This window comes from Oncorhynchus mykiss, chromosome 13 (genome assembly GCF_057628025.1).
Source record: "Oncorhynchus mykiss isolate SJ-2025 chromosome 13, ASM5762802v1, whole genome shotgun sequence".
Classification (NCBI taxonomy): Eukaryota; Metazoa; Chordata; class Actinopteri; order Salmoniformes; family Salmonidae; genus Oncorhynchus; species Oncorhynchus mykiss.
This window is the reverse complement of record NC_143034.1, coordinates 50,833,128-50,846,399: the sequence shown is the minus strand read 5'-3', so window position 1 is coordinate 50,846,399 and position 13,272 is coordinate 50,833,128.

The window sequence follows — 13,272 nt, the reverse complement described above, 5'->3', positions numbered from 1 at the left end:
GTCAAGGAGCTCTTGAAGCAGAATTAATGTGCTTGTGTGTGAGGGAGTTTATGCCCCTCTCTCTATTCTCTTCCTCTCTTCCTCACTCTCTCTCTTTCTCTCCCTCCTCTCCGCATTGCAGCAAACGATGCCAGCTCAGGACGAGGCTCCAGCGGCTGGCATGTCCTCAGGCTCTTGCACACTCCCGCTGTCACCTCCCATGGGACCTGTGTATGTGTGAGTGTGATGGGTGCCTGCGTGTGTATCTGTGAGCGTACGTGCATCAGTGTATGTATGTGTGTGCGTGTGTGTTTACATTCAGATCCTGTCAGAGAAGTTGCTCTCCTGTTGGCAGGTCACAGATCACAGCAGCACAAACCAAGGCCACCTTCTGTCTGGGTGTCAATGCAATCGAAAATTCCACAGACTCCCTGCTGGGTTCTGTAATAGCTTGGTTAGTTACTTCCTTCCTGTCCTTTTCTCCTTAAGTGTCCTCGGTGTGCTGCGTGACTATGGGCAGGATGCTGCATACCAGCTATGACCTACATACTGTAGTCATCAGCAGATAGGAGGGAGGGAGAGAGAGTACGTTTAATCACAACCAGGAAGAAAAGAACAGGACTCTGGCTATTGCACTGTGACGTCATCAACCTACACGTTGCATTGGCTACCAAGGTCGATACCACACACACTCACTCGCATACACATATTGCTACATGGTAGCAACACAACATGGTAACAGCAGAAAACATGGTACAAACATTATTGGGCACAGACAACAGCACAATGGGCAAGAAGCTAGAGACAACAATACATCACACAAAGCAGCCACAACTGTCAGTAAGAGTGTCCATGATTGAGTCTTTGAATGAAGAGATTGAGATAAAACTGTCCAGTTTGAGTGTTTGTTGCAGCTCGTTCCAGTCGCTAGCTACAGCGAACTGAAAAGAGGAGCGACCCAGGGATGTGTGTGCTTTGGGGACCTTTAACAGAATGTGACTGGCAGAACGGGTGTTGTATGTGGAGGATGAGGGCTGCAGTAGATATCTCTGATAGGGGGGAGTGAGGCCTAAGAGGGTTTTATAAATAAATATCAACCAGTGGGTCTTGCGACGGGTATACAGAGATGACCAGTTAACAGAGGAGTATAGAGTGCAGTGATGTGTCCTATAAGGAACATTGGTGGCAAATCTCATGTCCGAATGGTAAAGAACATATAGCCGCTCGAGAGCACCCTTACTTGCCGAACTATAAATTATGTCTCCGTAATCTAGCATGGGTAGGATGGTCATCTGAATTAGGGTTAGTTTGGCAGCTGGGGTGAAAGAGGAGCGATTACGATAGAGGAAACCAAGTCTAGATTTAACTTTAGCCTGCAGCTTTGATGTGTGCTGAGAGAAGGACAGTGCACCGTCTAGCCATACTCCCAAGTACTTGTATGAGGTGACTACCTCAAGCTCTAAACCCTCAGAGGTAGTAATAACACCTGTGGGAGGAGGGGCATTCTTCTTACCAAACCACATGACCATTCTTTTGGAGGTGTTCAGAACAAGGTTAAGGGCATAGAAAGCTTGTTGGACACTAAGAAAGGTTTGTTGTAGAGCTTTTAACACAAAATCCGGGGAGGGGCCAGCTGAGTATAAGACTGTATCAACTGCATATAAATGTATGAGAGAGCTTCCTACTGCCTGACCTACGTTGTTGATATAAAATGAGAAGAACATGGGGCCTAGGATCGAGCCTTGGGGTACTCCATTGGTGACAGGCAGTGGCAGAGACAGCAGATTTTCTGACTTTATACACTGCACACTTTGAGAGAGGTAGTTAGCAAACCAGCTCAAAGACCCCTCAGAGACACCAATACTATTTAGCCGGCCCACAAGAATGGAATGGTCTACCATGTCAAAAGCTTTGGCCATGTCAATAAAAATAGTTGAGCAATATTGCTTAGAATCAAGGGCAATGGTGACATCATTGAAGACCTTTAAGGTTGCAGCAACACATCCATAACCTGAGCGGAAACTGGATTGCATACCCGAGAGAATACTATAGACATCAAGAAAGCCAGTCAGTTTTTCTACCATTTTTGATAAACAGGGCAAAATAGAAATAGGCCTGTAACAGTGAGGATCAGCTTGATCTCCCCCTTTAAATAAACGACGAACCGTGGCTGCATTCCAAGCAATAGGAACCTCCCCAGAAAGGAGAGACAGGTTAAAAAGGTTGGAGATAGGCTTAGCGATGATAGGGGCAACAACCTTAAAGAAGAAAGGGTCTAAACCATCTGACCCAGATGTTTTTTTGGGGTCAAGTTTAAGGAGCTCCTTTAGCACCTCGGACTCAGTGACTGCTTTCAGGGAGAAACTTTGTAGCTGGGCAGGTGGGGGGGGGGGGGGGGGGGGAAGGAAAAGCATCAGGGATAGTCACATTAGAAGGGGTGAGAGATGAGGAAATGTTGGACGGCAAGGAGGCATGGCTGAGTCAAATAGGAATCCTGACTTCATGAAGTGGTGATTAAAGAGCTCAGCCATGTGCTTCTTGTCAGTAACAACCACATCATCAACATTAAGGGACATGGGCAGCTGTGAGCAGGAGGGTTTTTTCTTCGGGTCTTTAATCTTTTTCCAGAACTTCTTGGGGTTAGGCCCACAGAGAGAGAACTGCTCCTTAAAGTAAGAGCTTAGGGCAGGTAGGGTACAAGCCGGTGCTGATGGAGGACGATCGCACCCAGCAACAGTCAACAAAGAGCTATTTGAAAGTTTAATGCTTAAAACCAGCAAATCAAATTGTTTGGGGACAGACTTGTTGGAGACAACCGAGCACTGAATGTGATCCTTGGTAAAGATTGTCACTCCCCCACCTTTGCCGAAAAAAGGTTATAACCAGAAAGGTTAATATCAGCATTCAAAACACTCTTCCTTAACCACGTCTCAGTAATGATCAACACATCTGGATTGGAGCTGTGAACCCACACTTTCAATTGATCCATTTTAGGTAATAAGCTTCTTATGTCCGGTGTTTCTATGTTCATAACAGTGTTGTTATATTTCAGTCTTCTGTGATGTATATAAAGTGTAATATTGGGATGCAAACTGAAAATGTAATACATTTCAACTCTATATCTTACATAATACAGGTGTATTGTTTTTAAGCCCATAACCATGTCAAATCAAAGTTTATTTGTCACGTGCGCCAAATACAACAGGTGTAGTAGACCTTACAGTGAAATGCTTACTTACAGGCTCTAACCAGTAGTGCCAAAAATGTATTAGGTGAACAATAGGTAGGTAAAGAAATAAAACAACAGTAAAAAGACAGGCTATAAACAGTAGCGAGGCTATAAAAGTAGCGAGGCTACATACAGACACCGGTTAGTCAGGCTGATTGAGGTAGTATGTACATGTAGATATGGTTAAAGTGACTATGCATATATGATGAACAGAGAGTAGCAGTAGCGTAAAAGAGGGGTTGGTGGGTGGTGGGTGGGACACAATGCACGTGTGATGTGTATACTTTTGTTTTCAAAGTCTCAAGCAAGAATGTTGCTATGACTGTCTGCGAATGGTCTGAGTGAGAGGCCTAATTGGACGAGCCTAATGGAAGCGACAAGTAACCAGAACACTAGCTGTTATTTGTAGAATGGTCTATTAACTTATACTGGCTGATGATGTCACCAGGCAGGCCAAAACTCCATTCTACCAAAACAGGCTGAAATTTCAGGCAATATTTTTAAACAGCTCTCATGCTAAAAGGGCATTATCATCATTTTTACAATTTAACAGTATTATTCCAACCTCATAGTGTGGAAATATATACTGTATAAAACATAGGGAAATCATGTTTTTGACTGCACTGGGCCTTTTAAAGTAATCTGTTATGTTTCTAATTAATAATTGTACACAAAATGATAATCTAGTACCAAAGCTCCATGATTTATGTAGTGGAGTAATATTTAGGCAATGTGCAGTTATGTAAATTCACTTGACTTTTCAAATTAATACGGAAATATGGCAATGACTAACTACACTTATGTAATGCACTTTACACACAAAAGAACAGAAACACCTCCCAGATCGGATAAACTGAGAAGTAACAGTAGTAGACATGTTAGAAGTGATGTACAGATAATTATCTGATCTAGTCTGGGTGATGAGCTTAATTCAGTGCTTTAATTCTCTTCTACCACAAATCAATGCTGTGTTTTATTGTCTCATGTATATTGCACATTATAATGCGAGTTATGTGGACTGCCAGTAAAATACTTGGTTTACCACACCTCTGTGATGCCCAACGATGGTCTCTGCTGGTTTGAGCTTGTTCGTCTGAGATGTGGGCCGCAGCAGTAGCTGGGGCACCCCAGTGCAGCGGTCATAATAAACGATGATTCACTGCATCTGCCAGCCATGTTACTCCTCCTTGCCCTGGGCCTCTTAGTAAGAGCTGACTCATTGGTCCACCATCACATTTCTTTTATCAAACAAGGTCTGCAGCCTCGTGTAGTACCATATCTCCCTTTATTATGTATTGTTTAGCATTTTATGGATTTAAAATGACTATTTGTATATCTTTTTTTGCTATATTATTCATGAGCTTGTACTTGATTCAGCAATGATGGGGAAACATTAGGAAATTATGTTATGACATACTGTCTGTTTTGTGCTCATATAGATAAATTGTAATGTGATACGATGAACATTTGGTGTCTGATTCTAGTTAATCACTGTTCCTTTTCTCTCCTTTTCTCCAGGACTCAGGGCTCCAGCAGGAGGGCTTGTGGATATCTGAAATGCCGTTTGACTGGAGGCTTGCTGCAGTATGCGGCACAGGGAGAAGAAAACATGCAGAAATGTACTCATGTGGCAAGGTCTAGTAAAGATTGGAAGGGTAAAATGCCTCCTCTAATAATACTCTGTGCAATTGGATAAAAGAGAGCATTCTAGAAAGTCCCACCGCTGCCACTATTTCTCAATCCACCTAACAGCGGACAGGCAAAATGGAAGCCGTTGCAGTTATAAAAATGCCCTTGAGATGCCCACTTTTATACTTAATCTCTTACTGGAATCCTAGTTTTCCTACTGTACTGTATGACTGAGGAAGTTGGCTGCCAGCTTAAAAAACTTATTCGGTTTGAGATCCCGCAAACAGGATCGATATGACAACAGCCAGTGAAAGTGCAGGGCGACAAATTCAAAACAACAGAAATCCCATAATTAAAATTCCTCAAACATACAAGTATTTCACACCATTTTAAAGATACACTTCTTGTTAACCCCACCACAGTGTCCGATTTCAAATAGGCTTCATGGCGTAAGCACCACAAACGATTATGTTAGGTCAGAGCCAAGTCACAGAAAAACACAGCCATTTTTCCAGCCAAAGAGAGGAGTCACAAAAATCAGAAATAGAGATAGAATTAATCACTAACCTTTGATGATCTTCATCAGATGACACTCATATGACTTTATGTTACACAATACATGTATGTTTTGTTCGATAAAGTTCATATTTCTATCAAAAAATCTCAGTATACATTGGCGCATTATCTTCAGTAGTTCCAAAAACATCTATTTACAGAACTACTCATTATAAATGTTGATGAAAATACGAGTGTTATACATGGAACTTTAGATACACTTCTCCTTAATACAACCACTGTGTCAGATTTCAAAAAAGCTTTACGGAAAAAGCAAACCATGCAATAATCTGGGTATGGCGCTTAAAGCCCAAACAAGCCAAAAATATATCTGCCATATTGTGCAGTCAACAGAAGTCAGAAATAACATTGTAAATATTCACTTACCTTTGATGATCTTCATCAGAATGCACTCCCATGAATCCCAGTTCCACAATAAATGTTTGTTTTGTTCGATAATGTCCATCATTTATGACTAAAAAGCTCCTTTTGTTAGCGCGTTTGGTGAACAAATCAAAAAAGCAAAGCATGTTCACTAGGAGCAGACGAAATGTAAAACAGTTCCGTTTACAGTCCGTAGAAACATGTCAAACGATGTATAGAATCAATCTTTAGGATGTTTTTAATATAAATCTTCAATAATGTTCCAACCTGAGAATTCCTTTGTCTGTAGAATTGCGATGGAACAGAGCTCGCTCTCACGTGAACGAGCGTCACGAGCTCAAGGCATTCTGGCAGACCTCTGACTCATTCCCCTCTCATTCGGCCCCACTTCACAGTAGAAGCATCAAACAAGGTTCTAAAGACTGTTGACATCTAGTGGAAGCCTTAGGAAGTCCAACATGACCAATATCCCACTGTATCTTCAATAGGGAATGAGTTGAAAAACGACCAACCTCCGATTTCTCACTTCCTGGTTGGATTTTTTTCTCAGGGTTTTGCCTGCCATATGAGTTCTGTTATTCTCACAGACATCATTCAAACAGTTTTAGAAACATCAGAGTGTTTTCTATCCAAATATAATAATACTATGCATATATTAGCAACTGGGACTGAGTAGCAGGCAGTTTACTCTGGGCACCTTATTCATCCAAGCTACTCAATACTGCCCCCAGCCATAAGAAGTTATTAACACATTATATTCTGCTGAACCAGGCTCAGGTTTGTGTGAGTTGGGTCAGTTCCCTGCCATAGTCCACACATTAAGATACTGAACCAGGGTCAGCCAATTGTTGTGAATGAGGTCACTGGTGATGATTGAAGTGACGCAAGCCTGCCACTCATACTTGTTTGCATTAGAGGCTGGTACTGGGGTTGCATGCACATTCGGGAGATTCCATGCTTGTCATTCTGGGAATGCCTAGGAATCAATGAGCCTCTGGATTGGGACCATGTCATTGCACAGCACAGTACATCAGGATATACAGTATCAGAACATACACACAGACACACACACACATAGAGAGAGAGAGGGTGAGGGAGAGAGAGTGTAGCACAACAGTGGACAAGCACATAAACTCTTGAAACAGGAAGCACACACATTAACAGCCCACTAACATAGACACCTTTTGTCTATCAATCTTAATGTTTTGAGTCTGAGAAATAAGATGGATGACAAATAAAAAGATGGGTAACTGGAGCAGGAGGTCAGAACTAATGCTTGTTGTCTATCTGGGCCAGGCCGGGAGAGACCAGAGAACACCCACGGCATGAAAGCAGCAGCAGCATCAAGCCTATCCTTGTTCTCTGTCTTGTGGGCGGTGCTACTAGCAACCAGCATGGGGGATGGATCACGTTCGGATGAATCATTTGCCAAGCAGATGCCAGGGAGACTTGTATTTTATGTTAATCCTTCCTGGGTAGTCAAAGGCTTTTAGAAAAAAATGTTATAATTTCATTGTTTTCTACAAAGTCATGAAGAGTTCTCATTTTCGAAGCACACGGATCTTTGTTAGATTGAAGTTGTTGTTGGTAGTCAACAAACAAGCATGATGTTCATGAAGCGTTTTATAGGCTGTATCAACTCTATTTATGTTCTTCTTATGGGTTTACATTCATGAATAAATGTTATTGTCTAATTATACATGACTCCGGCTATGCTAGGTTTTGGGACAGACGTAATAAGATATTACACAGCCTCATGCCATCATAAGGGCTAGCTCGTAAACTTTAGTGACCTAATTTCCTATTCACAATGCCATGGTGTCACTTGGTATGTTGAGAATGTTTGTTAACTAGGTGTGGTCATGACTTGAGAATTCACTGCGCTGTGTAGCCTGGTACAGTTAGGACTGTTCATGATACACAGCACAGACAGGGCACAGACCTGACGAACAAGATCGCCCTGTTGAGAGAGGCCATACGGGTTCCTTCTCTCTATAACAGCAAAACTAGTAAGTTGCATCACTCAGCTGGGTGCAATTGGTGGAGGTGTGTGAGGTAGGTAAGTGCTGTGGAATGTTTCTATCTGAAAGGTGATTAAGTACATATTTGAAAAAGGATGTAGGTCACCAGTCACATCAGAAACAAAGATTTGGTGACATCCATTTCTGTAACATTGGAAATATGTTATCAATCTGTTTTTGGCCACTGTGCCCATCTGGCCCCCCAAAAATATCCCAGTGCCCCAGGGTAGTGATTGGGGACATTGCTCTGTGTAGTGACGTTAAACGGGTGTCCTGACTCTCTTTGGTCACTAAAGATCCCATGCAACTTATCATAAGAGTAGGGGTGTTAAGCCCGGTGTCCTGGCTAAATTCCCAATCTGGCCCTCATATCATCATGGCCACCTTATCATCCCCAGCTTCCAATTGGCTCATTCATCCCACCTCCTCTCTCCTGTAACTATTCCCCAGGTCATCGCTTTAAATGAGAATATGTTCTCAGTCAACTTACCTGGTTAAATAGGGGTTAAATAAAAAATAAAAAAAATAAAAGACAATTGCTGACACTCCAAGACTGTGTGTTTGGTAAAAATCTGTGTGATAGTTGACTAGGAGCCCTAGTCCCTCAGCCCAATCTCTATCTAAATAAGGATTGTCACACACACACACACACACACACACACACACACAAAACACACACTTCCATGACAACACAAGGCAGTCTACAATCTCAACTAAATTGTATTTCACAACTTTGATGATACCATTGTTTTCTTAAAGGAACCCTACAAACTGTTACTATTGTTTGTTTTCTCCTCCCCATGTTGACTCACCACAAATACAACCTGGTTCATTCTTCTCTTCCAGAAAACCTGCATTTCTGTCATTCCTCTGTATCCACAGCTGCTCCCTGCAAGTTTAAACTTTTACAGTAAGAGCACGTGCACAAGTACAGTGTAATGCCCTTCTTGCAAGCTCCAAACCCAACAATGCAGTGATCAATATCAATGTAGCACTAAAAATAACATAAGGTAGAACAAAAACACAAGAGATGAAAATAAGAAGAACATGAGAAAGAAGCTACAGTGCCTTCAGAAAGTATTCACACCCCTTGACTTTTTTCACATTTTGTTCTGTTACAGCCTGAACCCCATAATGTCAAAGTGGAATTATGTTTTTAGAAATGTTAATCAAATTAATTAAAAAAAGAAAAAGCTGAAATGTTTTGAGTCAGTAAGTATTCAACCCCTTTGTTATGGCAATAAGTTGAGAAAAACACTGACCTCTTATCGTCGCCGGTGAACAGGCATACCACCGCCGTGTCGTAAGCAAAATTATGGTGTTTGGGGTGTGAACAGGAGGTACAGGAGGGGACTAAACACACACCCCTGTGGGGCCCTAGTGTTGAGGTTCAGCATGGTGGAGGTGATGTTGCCTACCTGGGGTAGGCCCGTCAAAAAATCCAGGATCCAGTTGCAGAGGAAGGTGTTCAGTCCCAGGGTCCTAAGCTTGCAGAGAGGCTAGTCAGGCAGGTTTTAGGCTCTTTTATGCTAAGCTAACGTTAGGTTAGTTATTAAGTAACATTCCTGTGCATCTTACACATAGTTTCAAATTGGCATAACGTGACATTCCAAATCTGGGCAAATAGAACATACATTGAGCAAAGGTTCCTAGTAACATCTTGAACTTTCTGTTTACTCTCTCTGAAATTCTTGCATATATTACTTTTACTTGGCTGTGTTATGGTTGCTCTGGGATCATTATAGAGTTTTTATACCTGTTTAACTGCCTCCAATCCCCTCATTCCCCTGTAAACAAACGCACTCCCCAGCCAGCCAGCGCCAGCCGCCAAGGCCCTGATTATCAGTCCTGATGTTGCTCTAGGATCTGTCTCGCTGAGATCCATTTAACAGACTGTCTAAATATAGCCATGGTGGACCAGGCAGGATGGGACTTGTTTTCTTTGGACAGTTGCAGCAGTGTTTTTGTTTTAGTCGCTGGTGACATACAGTAGCCTAAGCAGGAGAAATGTTTTTACCAGACACTTGGCAAGAGACCTGGGGACTGTGGTGGATGGTTAACACCTTCGTTATCTTACCACTGCACTGGGCAACAGGGGTACATTTGAGATAGACCACTGCAGTTTCCCACATTTTCGAAGCTATATTTTTCAGTTTGCCTGTCAAGTCTATAGGCAATGTTTTGTAGAGAGCTAAATGTAGTGAGAAGAACATTCCATCTGACTGAAAGGAAATGGTGTCTCTTGTTGTGTATGAGTTAGAGGTTTTAAGTGATTTTGCTTTCATAAGGAAAAAGGTAATAATAATTTATCATAACCACAGGGTTGCTGTACTGCACATTCCCTACAAACAAAAACCTGCTGTGGTCTCAATGTGCACATCTTGAAAGGGAGTTTGAGAGCCGGTTGACTGTAAGAGTATGTCTCATAGCTAAAAACCCATGTCACTCCACTGAGAGGCCCTCATACCCACACACCTCCCACACAGACCCCTCCCTTGTTTCCTAAAGCCCCGTTCACTTGTGGCTGTTGAGTTCATCTGTCAGAACTGCTTCCCCGGCCCAGAATCCCCCTCTGCTGTCCCTCAGAGGAAGACACAACACAGCAACACATATAGTTGGTAGACTGTAAAAACGGATGTGTGCGCATGGGAGATGGATATTTTTAGTGTTGACTGACCCTATTTTCTGATCTTTGTGTTTTTACAGAGCTTTCTTATCTAAAACAATAGCTCTACTAACTCCAGTTTGTTCCGGTATTGAGTTCATGACTCAAGGAACAGGTAAACAAAAGGCCTGTGTCCTACTGGGACATCCCATCAAACAAAAACGAAAGCACCCATGTGATTCAATATGATGCATAATATTAGTGTTGTAGAAGACTGCGATTCCTGGCCAGCAAACATACATACATATGTAGGATCTTCATTTGATCACTCTTTTGTTGCTGAAAAATGTCCTTGTAGTGTATTTGAGGTTTAAAAAGGCTTCTAAAGTTTGTCATTTCCACTTTAAAATGTCAGACTTGATTTGTCCTAACGAAAAATGTATCAACGCCTACAAAAATGTTACTTTTAATTCTAATCCACATAATAACTCACAATTCCTGTTGCTGCAGGATTGTTTTCTTGCTGTAGCAAACTGGCTCAAATTAAGATCCTACATCTGTAATGACAATAGAAAACAATACAATACACAATATACAGAAGGTTTTATTTATGCCTGGACGTACAATCTTAGCTTCTAAACAAATTTGATGCCCTAATGATGCCCAAATGAATGTCCATCAAGGGGTAAATAATGTTTTGATCAAAGAGAAATAGCTATGTTCATTTTAGGAATATGTGAGGGAAATGCATTAGTGATTCTGAACTTTCAGCAATCTGAAAATCTGCTAGAACTGTCTGCTAGAAATTGAGATTAAATTCAGAGGTTTTGCATTCCTTAGAACCACCACAATATGTCTGGCAATAAAAAATACATTTGAAGACCAAATATTTATCCCCAGACTTGAATTGAATTTTTCCCTTTGTGAGTTTCAAACAGCATAGGCTAATCACAGGGCATTATTCAATCACTATTTAAAGGCCCAGTGAAGTAGAAATTCTGTTTTCCTGTTTTTTTGTATTATATTGTACAACAGTTGATGAAACTAACACTGTAAAAGTGTGAAGAAATTTGATCCGAGTTATTTCCTGATAGTTGCTGGTTGAAAATGCAATCTATCAGGGTGGAGTTTTTTGCTTGCCTGGTGACATCATAACTTAATTTAGACCAATAACGAAGAGAGTTCCAAACCTAAAATTTTGTTGCTTAAGAAATAGGCCTAGATTCGATCAGATCAAGTGTTAACTAGCAATAGCAGACACCCACATAGAGGACAGGGGGCCGGGTCTAGCCTTTTGGGAGCCCTAAGCGACACCCCCCGCCTAAAAACATTTTAGTGGCCCCCCCTCTTGACCGTGATTAAAAAATATATATATCATGTTTTAAAGTGAATTTTCTTGAAATTCTACGCATTTTACCATGCAGCAGAGATCATTAATTGAGTGACTGTCGGTGACTGACATAACAAAACAACAAAATCTGATGCACAACCAAATTTCGAACTTGCACCTTGTGTATACTACTATTCTAACTCTGAACAGTAAGTTTAGGCCCCCACTGAGTTCCTAAGAAAACATTGTCTGGGTTGGGGGCCCCCTAGCGGCCTGGAGCCCTAAACGACCACTTATGTCGCTTATGCCTGGGACCGGCCCTGAGAGGATGGTTTGGTGGTGTCAGAGGTGAAATGGAGGTAGAACTGGATTCAATCTGTGAGCAGCTGCTCTTGCGATCATTGTCATGAAGCCACGCCCACATATTCAGAACAAGAAAGTGCAGGCTATATAGAAATAATTACGCTCAAATTGAAAAATCGATCAACTAAATAATAAGGATTTCTATCATCCTAGTTGAGATGTAGATTACATCTCACAGTGTTGTAACTTGTAAAAAAGGCTGCATGGGGTTTCTGTTAATGCGACTCCGTGCAGCCAATGGCAACGTCCATTTTGTAATGCCAGGAGTCATTTGTGGATTTGACAGACATAATGCAGTTCCACCTCTGATACCATCAAAACAACTTCTTTACGGATGTTGGATAAAGCGGATCTGAAGCCATTTTTTATTCTTTCTGACCATTTTAATGGAAAACTATTACAGTAAGTTATTAGTTGTTCCCTAGAAATTATCTGATTTTGAGATAAAAACGGCTGCATTGGGCCTTTAATATGCTTGACTGCTCTTCACACAGAGATATAAGACTGGTCTGCTTGAGAGGTTCAAACACAGCTGATACTGCGGGCATATGGGACTGGAAATCCCAGAAGGCATTGGGAGGGGTGTGCCATTGCAGTAGTTGGAGGGATGGGGGGGGTTATAGGGAGCTGTGCCTCCTGCATATCTGATGAGAGTGGAGAACAGAAGATTTGGGGGTTATGGAGAGGGGGGGGGGGGGGTCAGGGAGGGGAGGGGGTCAGGCATGGATAATGGAAACCCAAAACAAAGAGACACAAAGACAAGCCTCGACCTTGAGCTTACAAAAGGCACATGCTCGACCGCAGGGGATTCACCCTAACCCTGACCCTGTCTCTGCCAATGACAGTGACCCATAAGTGCTCCTCATTACTTCTCATGTGGTCTCCATTTCATACCACGCCTTTCAAGATCAAAATGTCCCTAGAAGACGACCCTGGAGAAAGCAATTTCAAGTTAAAAGTGCTTGCGTGATTCATAAGCTGGTTAGTCAACTGGTCAACTGCTTACGGCTTGTCTCCAAAAAAACATAAACGATATTGAAAAACTATACCCTCAACCTGTTCTTGGTTATTTCTCTATACAGTAGTGTCTACTAACATTTTTGGTGGCAATCTTCAAAAGCTTGCATTTTACTGAGGGAAAGGAGTACACCATATGTGCCTCTTAACCCTCGACCCT